Raw genomic sequence first — 12,971 nt, 5'->3', positions numbered from 1 at the left:
ATGAAAAAGGAAAGATGAACTTTATCAAAGAGAATATTTTTTGTAGAAAATTGTTAAACATGAGAAAGTCATTCCAGCGTATTTCCTTGTTAAGTACAACTGAATGACATTCAACAAATTCTTACACCTAGGCCATGCATGTTTGACATGGGTTAAGTCAATATGCATGGCTCTTTGGGTATTTGGATTTAAAGTCCAAAATATGCTTTAATGTTTAGGAGTTGGGTCAGCCACTAATGGATGCAATGCGATGATTGTGGTGATGTTGATGTGAAGATGAAATAGTGTAATTGCAATGTAAGAGATGAAAGAGTTGATGATTGCATACTTGGTGCTAACCTATGTTGAAGCTCAATAGTTGGTGTGAGCATAAAAAAAACGGCTCACTTGAGCTACAAATGGAGTCGCCACCCATCAAATTAGGAAATGGAGGTGATGAGACCCCCCCCCAAGAATGGCACCAAAATCATTTTAATTCAATAGTGACTCCAAAGCCCAAGGCACTGGCTAAACCAGCTTGGGAGATTGGGTAAGACTCGGAAGGGAGAGGGAAGGGTTTAAACACTCCTCTCCCTGGTCCAATAGGTGGGTCCACATGGGATTCTTCTAAACTACCACAAACACGAAGAAAAAGCAACTATAAATCAAAGCAAAGAGCATTAAAGAAGAAATTTCCATTTTATTTTACTTTATTTCATCATGTGTATATATTTTTATTATTTTATTTTATTTTATTTATATATTTTATATATTTTTAGTTTTTTGTTCTTTTGTGCATTTTTATTGTTTATTTACCCTTTTTGTATTATTTTGATTATATTTATATTTATTTTCATCTTTTGTTTTTATATTATTCTATCTTTTAATGTTTACTATTTTTATTTTTTGTTTTTTCTTATTATTTTTTATTCACCAATTATTGACTTGCTTATTCTTTTTTTTCTCTAAATGCCTTATTCTACCGCTTTCCTAATATGCACATTCTCTTTCACTACCCAGACTACCCCTACCTGGTAATCCCATTTGTTATTACACATGTTTTAGTTTTCTAATTTTCATCCTTTTTATTTTATAACTCATATTTTAATTCTCACTACTACTATTTATTCCTCTTATTATTTTCTTTTATTCCAGATATGTCCTTCTTGCTGTTATCAACTGCCTTCCCTTGGATCTATCCTAAACCCTTCGAGCTAAACACCTTTTCAGCACCACTATCACTCTTATGATCGATACTCCCCCAAGAACCCCATCTCTAAGCATGAATTCACAAGAGACCTAAAACCAATCCAGTTCAAATACAAATCGCAAGAGGGTGGTCATGGAGAATTTAACATCAAACAACATCAATCGCAATCATGGATGTGCAGGAATAATGATCAAAGTCACTAACACAGTTATATACACTCAAGAATGATAACCATAAAACTGATGAGGAACCATGAATCGAGCTGCAAGTCCTATAAAATTTTGACTACCTAACCTCTAGAATAGGTAGAACAAGCTTATGAACAAAGCTGAGTAAATAGTCATACTACTAACAATATCCAGCAAAGGAAATTGATGTTCAGGTCAGATTGGGTTGGGGATAGGATCTACGGGAGTGAATTCGAGAGGACCTACTTGATCGATTCACTCCCCAACCTTAAACCTTTCCTATCAAGGAAAATAAAAGAAGTTCATATCAGATTACTTGAGCAATGTCACGGCTGGCAATTCGTTGCTGTGAACAGGAAAATCCTGGTAAGTTAAGCGTACTCTACAGGTTAAGATCAGAGACTATCACTCGTCAAGCAATCCCGTCCAAACGTGAGTGAGAGATATTGGAGGTGAGGATCGGAGAAGGTTTTCATCGTTGCTAATTCACCGCCGCCTCTATGGGTTGGGTTCGAATGAAAGGGGGGATGAATAGTGTCCCTCTTAGGGCAAAGATGAAGTATTTGGGCCATTTAAACAAGACCTGTATTCTTTAACTTTATAAAATTTGGGGGTAAAATTATAATTTTGTAAATTTTGGTCAAAACCGGTGAAGAGGGTTCAAGCCGGGTTTTCAATCCAATGTGGGCATTTTTGGGTCAAATAATGGAGGGTTGAGATGGGTCTAAGTGAGATTGGCTGAAATAGAATCTTTTTAGATGGAAGGGTAAATAAGGGTATTTCTAGCTAAAATTTTATAGGGTCGGGTTTTCAGACATGCAGAGTTGATTGGTAGGCTTGCATTGGCCCATGTGGGCTCGGATTGGGCAGATTTGGAAAGGGACTAATTCGATTAATTTTGAACCTCAAAACGGAATCTATGTGTGATTGAGGGGCAAACAAAGGCATTTTTGGGTGAAATTTCACAAGTCAGGGTTTTTGGATATTCTGAGGTGGTTAGTAAGGTTAAATTGGGCCAACGAGACCTGGATCGGGTGGATTTTGAATCCGGTCAATCTAAAGCCTTGAAATGGAATCTTTGTGTGATGAAAAGGAAAACAAGGGTGTTTTGGGCGGAAATTTTACAAGTGGGTATTTGGAGGTGTCCAAGATCTAATGGTGATGTCTGATTAGTCTTAGGGTGTCAAGATCGTGGGAATTTGGGTCAACGAGATGTTCTAGAATGGAATCTTGGATTGATGTAAGGGCGAATGGGGGAATTTGAGTTTGAAACTTTATGGGCGGGTTTTTTAAAGTACCCAGAGTTTAATGGTGTGGTCTGATTAGTTTGGATGTGTGAATATCAAGGGAATCTGGGTTCAAAGTGTTTAGGTTAACGAGAAGCGTCAAAATAGAATCTATGCTTGATAAATTGGTAAACGAAGAAATCATGAGCTAAAATTTGTTGGATAAGTATTTTAGGAGGTCCTAGGTTTGATGGTTGTGTTTGATCTAGGTTGAGGTGTAAGTGGGGTTTGATCAGGGCCATCATATAGGTATTGAGTAGGTTTAACGGCGAATCTGAGGGCTCTTGGGGTGAAATTCAGGTTTCATGGGTTTTTAGGTGTTTTGGAGAGGTCGAAAGGGTATGATCGAGAATCCGGGGTGCACTGGGGATTCAGGCAGTAGACCGAGCAAAAATTGGGTGCTAACAACTACCCTTCTTTGTTGTGGAGTGAATTGGGTGTTCAAGCCAGAAGTAGCCCTAAAAATCAAGAAAGAGGTTGAACGACTTCTAAAGGTTGGGTTCATCAACCCTATAGTGCACCCGCAGTGGCTAGCCAATATAGTTCCTATCAAAAAGAAGAACGAGCAACTCAGGTTAGCATTTAAAGTCTAGCTGCCTAGTTAAGTTCTTAGAGCATTACTGTGAACTAACCCCTTTCACTCCTGCTATAGGTGCTACGTCAACTTTAGGGATTTGAATAGAGCTAGCCCCAAAGACAAGTTTCCCCTACCAAACATAGAAATCCTGATAGATTCAACAGTAGGGAATTAGCTCTTCTCCTTCTGGGACAACTACAACGGGTATAATAAGATCTTTATGTATCCTGTAGACACACCTCATACGGCCTTTAGGACACCTATTGGGAACTTTTACTACAAGATGATGCCTTTTGGCCTAAAGAATGTCAGGGTCACATATCAGAGAGCGATGACGAGTGTTTTCTATGACATGATGCATAAGGAAATCAGATGTTATGTGGACAACATAGTAGTCAAAGCAAAGAAGCAGGAAGATCACCTTGAGGTTTTGAGAAAAGTGTTCAACTGATGTAGAGCTTTCAACTTAAGGCTTAAACCTCTAAAGTGTGCATTCGGAGTACAGTCTATGAAGTTTTTAGGATACAGAGTGAACCGAGCAAGAATTCATCCGGATGAAGACAAAGTGAAGGCAATCTTAGATCTACCACACTCGAGCAATGAGTCCCAACTGAAGACCTTCTTAGGAAAATTTGTACCTTAGGAAGTTCATCCCTGGCCTTGCACATGTGGCGGTGCCGCCAATGAAGTTAACCAAGAAGTCTGTGGAATTTAAATGGATAGTAGAGCACCACAAGAAGTTTGAACAATTGAAAGATACCCTAGCTAAGTCCTCGACAATGTCACCACCTAAAAACGACCAAGAGTTTAAGGTGTACATCACATCGAACTTTGGGGCCATAGGATGTTTGTTGGCCCAAGATAACGATGGAGTTGAGTGCCCAATTTACTATGCTAGTAGGACCTTGAAGCCAACCAAAAAGAACTATTCCCATATGGAGCAATAGTGCTTAGCATTGGTGTCTGTAGTGTAGAAGTTTAGGCACTACATCTTAGGTTAGAAGGTGAAGCTATTCGCGTGAAGTGACCCCATCAAGTATTTCGTAGACAGACCTCCTCTCTCTGGAAGATTAATCAAGTGGATGGTGCAGCTCTGCAAGTACACAATCGAGTATACCCAACCCCGAACCATCAAGTGTCAGGCGGCAGCAGACCTTTTAGTTGTTTTCCCGACAAACCATAGTTTCCATATTTCTGAAGAAGTGCCCAGGGAGTTGCTTATCATCACAATGGTCGAAGATGGAGAGTGGATGTTGACCTTTGACGAGAGTAGTACTTGCACCTCGGCTGGGGTTGGGGTCACATGACCTCACTAGCCAGTGACACCTCAACCTACTCATTCAATTTGCAGTTCCCTTGCTCCCACAACATAGCGGAGTAATTAGGGATTCAAAGTTAGTGATCAGATAGATGGACGGTAGCACTACAGTTAAAGAATTAACGATTCTATCGTATAGGACCCTTATCTAGAGACTAACCAGTAACTTGGAGGTAACATATGAACACCAAAATAGGGCCACGAATAGATACGCTGACACACTAGCCACCCTAGGGTCAAAAATCCAACCCAGTAAGGACCCAATCAGCATCACTATTCAGACATATTGTGAACCTTCAACTGACAGACTGAGACACTAGGTGGAGAAGAAGGATGAAGTTGCAGTGGATGACTAGAAACATGACATAATACAGAAGTTGAACATCCCAATGGTGGCAATGCAGGATAACAAGATAATCTTAAGATTCCAGTTGGTGAATGGGGTACTATACCATAGGCTGGTGGATATGGTTAGGGCAAGGTGCTTAGGGCCTAAGGCAGTAGGAGTGGTCCTGGACGAGGTTCATAAGGCCTATTGTAGAGACATAATAGGAACACTATACAGAAGGCTACAAAGGTTGGGCTATTAATGGTTTACGATGAAGTCATACGCAACCAATGTGCAGAGTGATTGTGAGCACATTAGGGGCAAACTGAAGAAACTTGTACATTGATTACTTAGAGAATAAAACTGTACCGATCGAACCTAGTGATGAGAAGGAAACTCCTAGCAAGAGCCAAGAGACTTTGCCTTCAGGATGGAATATTATACAGGAAGTCCCACACTAAAAAACCTCTACGATGTCTAGTCGGCAAAGAGATAGAAAAAAATTCTAGAGGCAGCCCACAGCTCTGAACCTGCCTCACACCAAGGCTAAATTGCCTTGTACATTAACATCTTGCACCTAGGTTTATACTGGCCTAACATTGTAGAGGACACCTAGAAGCATGTGCACAGGTGCCACAAGTGCCAAATACACGCTAAGAAGATACATCGGCCTACTAATGACCTCTACCCCATCATCACACCTTGGCCTTTCCACACTTGGGGGTAGACTTGATAGGCAAAATCCATCCACTTTCCAAGGGATATTGCTTCATCATATTGTCCACAGACTGTTTCACTAAGTGGGTAGAGGATCTGTGTAAAAAATATAGCAAACTTTCTCAAACAACACATAGTCCACCAGTTCAGGGTCCCAATGAGGATTTTGGCAAACAATGGCTTGTCCATTAAGAATCAGGAAGTCCGAGACCTATTGGGACAACACAGGGCAAGATTGGGCACGTCTACAACCTAATACCCACAGGGGAATGGACAGGAAGAGGCCACAAAGAAAACTTTGCTGAGGATGTTGAGCAAAATGATGGCAAATAACCAAAAGGACTGGTCAGAAAAATTGTCAGAAGCTTTTTAGGGTTATCGTATGACGATTAGGAAAAGTACACAAGAAACACCCTACTCTCTAGTATATGGTCAAGAAGCGGTGCTACTGGTAGAGATACAAACAGTCTCTACACGCGTAGCCTTTGCAATATCAACATTCGTATTAATGACTTGAAGTTTGCATTGAGTAGTTGATATTTTGCGATATACTTCGAACGTTGCGATGAATATATGATATACCCATGTATTCTGAAAAGTACAATGTGGTCATGATTTATTATGAATAAATGTGTTATTTGCTACAACTTGTGATGAATCTTGATTATGCCTATTTTATATACATATATACACATTACTTGGCCGGTTCCATGATGTCACATGCTCCATGCGAAGGCCTTGACAACCCCAAGTGCACTCACTCATTCCCTGGCCGGTTCTAGGATGTCGCAGCCAGTTTTGCGATGTTGTGTCCGGTTCCACGATGCTGCATGCATGCCAAGGCCCTAGCAAGCCCAGGCACATTCACTTATTCCCTAGCCGATTCCAAGATGTTGCTGCCGATTTTGCGATGTCGTGGCCAATTCCACGATGTCGCATGGTCCATGCAAAGGGCCTAGCTACCCCAAGTGTAGTCACTCATTCCCTACTAGTTCTAAGATGTCGTGGCCGGTTCCACGATGCCGCATGCTCCATGCAAAGGTCTTGACAACCCCAGGTGCACTCACTCATTCCCTGGCTTGTTCTAGGATGCCACGACCAGTTCCCCGAAGTTGTGGTTAGTTCCACGATGGCACAAGCTCCATGCGAAGGCTCTAGCAACCCTAGGCACACTCACTCATTCCCTAACCGATTCCACAATATCGCATGCTCCATACGAAGGCCCTAACAACCCCAAGTGCACTCATACTTACCCTGTCCAGTTCCAGGATGCAGCTTATGATGAAGCACAACTGATAAGGAGAATTTTTCTCACTGAGCATGTCAAGGATTCCTGGTGGTAAGATTTTCTTATGCGTGAACAGACTACATAACTGGTAACAAATAGTGGTTAAGCTTAACTTGTGCAATGAAACTCATGCAACTTCTTATGAGCATGACACACCACTTCAATAAGTTGGAAAGAAATTGTTTCCTCATCTTCGTCAATACGAGGAGAGACCGAATCTTCCCAATTATTCCTGGGGCCTCATTGGCTTGAGTATCGCTTTCCAACGTGCATTTGATTTCCTCATCATTCTGCGACAAACTCTTCTCACGCAAGATGGTGATCAGACATTTGAATAATGCCAATCCCTTTTATTACGACAAGTTTGGACTTGCGTTAAACTCTACCTTCTTGACCAAACGTCATTTATATGTCATAAACAAATTGCGATGATACATAACTCATCACATTTGCGATAAATAAACGCTATTTTAGCCACTGCAACACAATAGTGCCCCAATAGCACTAATACATAAAGGTCTGATTTCTTACAACTACAAGTTGATCCCAATTGCCTTAGTTGTGATAGGACATTGTCTCATAAAAACACGATGACCATCGAGTCTCAAGGCTTTATAGCCTTCAACTAACACAGTGGCTCTTTTGCACATGGTGATGCTCAATACTTACATGATGATACTTGACAACATCTACGATGACATTCGCCTTACTGCATAAAAGCGGCTCAGCTTCAGCATTTGCATAGAACCTTACAACTTTTTTGAAATCACTCGACTTAGGCACATGGTTGGCATTTACAAGATGTATTTTACAAACAATGCTCATGTTCGTCATACCATTGAACGAAGCAACTTTCAACTTTGCCCTCCACTATTGCAATAAGGTTTCGCCTTTTTTAGAATGACAGTCCCTTTTTGATACATCGAGATATATATATAGTCACAGTGATTACGCACAATTTCAACCAGAATAAGGAACTTTACGTGCAATGGCACAAAAGTATAGGTTTTGTAACTCACAACTAAGGAATGCACAAAAGGAACACAATGGCCCAAATAACCTAGTGCCATTGCGTTCAGCCCATCAAGGCGTACTAGCAATACGCACAATAGCATAAACCTATCAACACTCACGTATGGTTAAGGACTTGCAATATCATGTTTTTGGGGCCTCTATACCAGGCTAAGTGTCATCAGCCTCCACACGCTTCAAAACAAAGGACTGTACATAGGTTAGCCATAGTAACAACATGTAATCGCAACAATAGTAAAGTGGATACACTGAAAGATAGGAATTCTTACCAAATCAACTTTCCAAGTCTCCCTCCTTCGAGGATGGGGAGCCATCTTCTTCACACGTCCGCCCGAGACGCGAACAGAGGTAACTTTCTCAACAGGAATAAGCACTATTGTCTACGCAAACTTTGTATTGAGTGCATTCCTTACTTTAGGCATCGGGGCAGGTTGATCTGGCTTGACCTCCTCCTGGCCTATCTATAACGAATGCCCATCTTGACTGTCCCCAGCCAGAGATGTTGCTACATCTGACATGGGGGTGTGTGGCGCAATCGGTGCAGACGGAATAGTGGCACGGGGCACCCTTGCTAATCTAGGTCTCTTCGCCTCGGGAGGGCAGCTGCCTTCCCCCTTTTTAATAGTGGGGTGCTTCCTCTTTCAAATGACACCCGTGAATTCCCCTCTCAGGGGGCTTGATGGGGGATTGACTAGTGGATACTCCTGATCTACTACATGACCCTCAAAGAGGAGCCATAACGTGATGCATAGAGGTAAGCAAAATGTAGAGACTTAGAAGTCTGGGCCCTTGCATACCCGCAATAGGGAACTGGGAATCTCCGAGAAATGCTAGATCATGCTGACGAATCCAAAAAACATCTTCCCCTACAGAACGAAGAAATCGGGCACCTAGATCATCGTACCCGAATTGGCGCATGACCCTATCGGGGCGGTAGGCCTTAACTTGAGCTTCACCAGTATGGTCTATGTATGTGATCACACCAAGCCATAGGATGAGGCACGCCACGCCCCAACAGAATGTGTCATCTCTAGAGCGCATTGTTGGTCACCGCCCTCAAGAACAATGGTGCCAACACAAAATGGCATCGCATGCCAAACACGTCGGGGTATACGATCTCCACACAAAACCCTCGATGGACGATAGATTCAACTCGACTTCATTTACTCCGAAGTCCGTCAACCCTGTTGGCAAAGCCACCGCTTTCCACGGCAAACCCGCAATGTGTAGTCTTCGGTTTCGTCCACCTTCAAAGTTGCGATACTGACTTGCATTGGAGAAAGGGGTCGGGGCATAACGCTGAGCTTTAAACGCTCGCAAAATACATGAATAAGAAAAGAGCAAAGATGTAACTGATACGCCTCTTGAGTCAAGAGTCCATCATCTGATGGACTATGTCGTCCATCTGCTCGAACAAATATCCCAGGAACATGGAGGCTAGTGGCAGTTGATAACCTCCGACAACCATCACAACAAGAGGGACCAAAACTATATGGAGGCCGTGATCAGGTAGCCTTGGGAAGAGAAAACGCGATGCGACATACAAAATAAACACTACAAGGTGGCACCGACTCTCCCTGGCTCACCATTACATCTTCAATGTTATTAGACTCAAACCAATAAGCAACTGACACCTCAAGTGTCATTTTACCATGCGCAGCCGATTGATCTATCTGAGACTTAAACCCAGCAATCTCCGACAGTAGTTCCTCACAAAGCCCCAATAATTTGATAGGAAGGGACTCAAGAAATTGCAGATGGTGGGAAAACACCGCCCCACCAATTGGTAATGCCAATAAGGCGACAACATCTTCAACGGTGATTGTGAATTCACCGAATGCACCCACAAATGTGTGAGTACACCAGTGGTCCAACAGTGGTTTTACATAACTTACTCCCTCTTTACCAGGGAGATCTAGAAAGCAATCCACAAAGTGCAAAAGTCCGACATCCCTCAATAACCGGCAAAACATGGGGTTCCCTGAGAAGTAACGCGCCTAGCTAGAATAGTTATTTAGTGATTTTAAGTTGTCAGCTCTAGGCTCTTGACACTTGAATGACACCGACCGACCCAAGCGCCCATATAGGCACATCAATTCATTCCTGTCCACAGCATCAAAACCCCCTCCCTCTCCCCTCAACATAGGCATGGGAGGCCAAAACCCCTTACCATCGTCGGCCATCCTAGCTGCTTCTCACTCGGACATCTCTACTATGTCGACGACCCTTACGAAGTCAAACTTCTTTTGGAGAGGAGCCATGATTGAAAACAAGAGAATAGGTAAGAGTACGAAGAAGAAATCGAGCAGGAAGAATTTTAAAACCAGAAAAGAGGGAATATAGAGAATCAACTGGCCGAAAATGACAAAAGCACGCAGAAGAAAGTAAGAGCAGGCATACTGCCCCTTTATAAAACCCCACATATGTAGGGAATGCCAAACGGCAACGGGGAAGACAAACGCACATGGTTAGAGGGTTGCAGATGATGCTTCACAAAAATCAAGGTATAAATTTACAATTATACCCTCACTTAGGCGGGACAAAAGCAAATTATTAAAAGATAAGGGGACTGAATCATGGAATGGATAAAAACTAACAAAAAATGAACATCCAACTCCCGTCTATAGCCACCAATAACCTAAACGCATGATTACCCGTTGACTAGCTCCCAATGTATCAACAGGAAGGGGGGCTGACAAAAGATAGGAATGAATGTTCCTTCACCCACATGAGACATAATTAGAATGGGAATGATCACCAGACCCAACGCACAAAATCAATACATACTGCCAACCCCTTCTTACATCGATTCATCACATAACCTCAAGATAAATCTGAGGGAAAAATTCTTATCAGTAAGACTTTAATTATCGATAAGCAATAGGCTAATGTAGGTATATAGTGATTGTTCAGACCATTAGAATACAGAAGATATCGAATTAATACGCCATGGACCACTGCGATGAGTTCACAACTCATCAGCTACCTGCGATGAGCTTACAATCCATCGGACAACTACGGTGAATGTATAACTCATCGCACAATTGAGATAAACTCATACTTAAGATGACTCGCTATGGACTCTGGTTAAGGAGAACTCGCGGTGAACCTTTGATGTGCGTGGTTCTGTGATAAACCTCGGATATGCGAAGCTCTACAATGAACTTCGGATGCATGCAGTTTTGTAATGAAGCCAAGATCATTACTAAACCGCGAGATCACTATGAAATGAAAATAAGTATTAGCTACACTGCAACCTTAAGTTATGTACGTGGTAGGGCGCCACGTAGGTTTAGTAAAATTGTGCTCGCTAAATGATGATGTCACTAATGCCACGTCGGTTGAATGGTTCACAAAAGAAAGTAGCACATGTGGATTACGAGAATCCTCGAACGAAAGGAAAGTCAGTCCTTGAGAGATCTCATAAGACACGTGGAAAACCCTAGCAGTGCTACTTAATGACCGACAACGAATCCAATATTCCCTTTCCTAATGGAAATCAAACACTTTTGACTCCTTTCATTCAAGACCTCGGGATCCTTCCTTATAAATGAGGGTCCAGTTCATAACAAAAGAATTAATCATTCTATCCTACCGTGCTATCACTTCCATTTACCCTAGCCTCCAAACCTGCCTCCTACACCCAGTTTTCATTTGTCTATCAAGGAGACCCCCAAACATAGCCTGACCACATTACTTACAAATGGTATATACTAACATTAATTCCCAAATTACAATAGCCATAGAGAGCTAAAAATCAAACCCAAGCTGGAGTGAATACTCCCCCATAGATTGAACACTCACAGGGGGGTTAGTATCATTACCTAGCAAACACCAATTACGAAAGGTATCCGCATGGACACTTGGAAGTGTTTCTTGATAGAAAGCACTTTGCCAAGACACAAGGGGGCTAAAAAATTCAAATCTAACCATAAATGACAAACTTGTCTCCTGACAAAATGTTTCCTAACAAGAAATAGGGGGGCTAATAATCATGTAGGAACCGACTAGTCCTAACAAACAGTGCACCCAAAACAAACAAATCACTAGTACGATTTTTTTTCCTTTTCAGCCATATCCCCTAGTTGATGACAGAACATGCAATAAAAGAAGCAAAGAAAATGCACCGACTGCATGTATGCTTATTGATAAGAATACTCTTACCAATAAGCAAGGGATAATTGTAAGTACATGTGGTTCACTACGTCTGTGATCATGATGAAGGCATCAAACCAGAATGACAAAAATGCCCATGATGACACAGAAGCCACCGAGGGCCTGCGATGAGCCCATAACCCATCACAGGTTTGTGATGAGCTCAAAGCCACCGTGGACCTTTGATGGATTAAAGGACCATCGTAGGATTGCAACAAGTCAAAGACACCCACGACAAGACACCCAACAAACTAAGCAAAACACGTTAGACTAGCTCTGATGTAATTTGTGCCACATCAACATAGGAGACTCGCAAGGGGAAATAGCGCACGTGTACCATGAGAATCATCGGATGAAAGGAAATTTCATCCTAGGAAAATCTCATGCAACATGCGGCAAACTCCCAACAGTGTCCTCCTGGCAACCAACACCGAATCAAAGATCCTCTTTCCTAATAGGAATCAAACCCCTTTTTAGCTCCTTCCCTTTAGGGTGTAGGGGTCTCCCCTATAAAAAGGGGAATAAACTGTGATCGAGACATGATTATATTTGTTCTAAGATCCTTATCCACCTTTGCTACCCAACACCCCTCAACCTTTCTTTGTCTTTCGAGGAGACCACCATACTTAACCTTACCACCCCACCTACACATATGTTTCTTTATAATTATGATTTACACAACTACTTAATACAAAATTGTACTTTTTTATCTCATCGTCTAATTATCATTTATAGTTTACACCACTACTTGATACAAAATTTACTCCACTTTCCTCCCAGCTCAACTCTTTCTCCTATAAAGTGGAGACCACATCATCTTCCTTACTGCCACACCCTCAAACAAATAAGTCTCTTCCTATCTCCATTCCCTTTAATATAAAGTGAGGACTACT

At 41.9% G+C, this 12,971-nt stretch overlaps 1 long non-coding RNA gene across 1 annotated transcript; it reads right to left on the bottom strand.

The window, feature by feature from the left end:
• Positions 1-7,573: 7,573 nt before the first annotated feature.
• Positions 7,574-10,298, bottom strand: LOC148843761 (uncharacterized). The gene is made up of 2 exons (XR_016103656.1): positions 8,193-10,298; positions 7,574-8,112 (listed from the first exon to the last, which is right to left on the bottom strand). It is a non-coding gene; the product is annotated as an uncharacterized LOC148843761 (long non-coding RNA).
• Positions 10,299-12,971: the final 2,673 nt, after the last annotated feature.

This window comes from Nelumbo lutea, chromosome 8 (assembly GCF_056320005.1).
Source record: "Nelumbo lutea isolate HS-2025 chromosome 8, American lotus-T2T, whole genome shotgun sequence".
In the NCBI taxonomy this organism is placed as follows: Eukaryota; Viridiplantae; Streptophyta; class Magnoliopsida; order Proteales; family Nelumbonaceae; genus Nelumbo; species Nelumbo lutea.
Note: the sequence above shows the minus strand (reverse complement) of the source record. Positions and strands in the feature narration are given on the sequence as shown.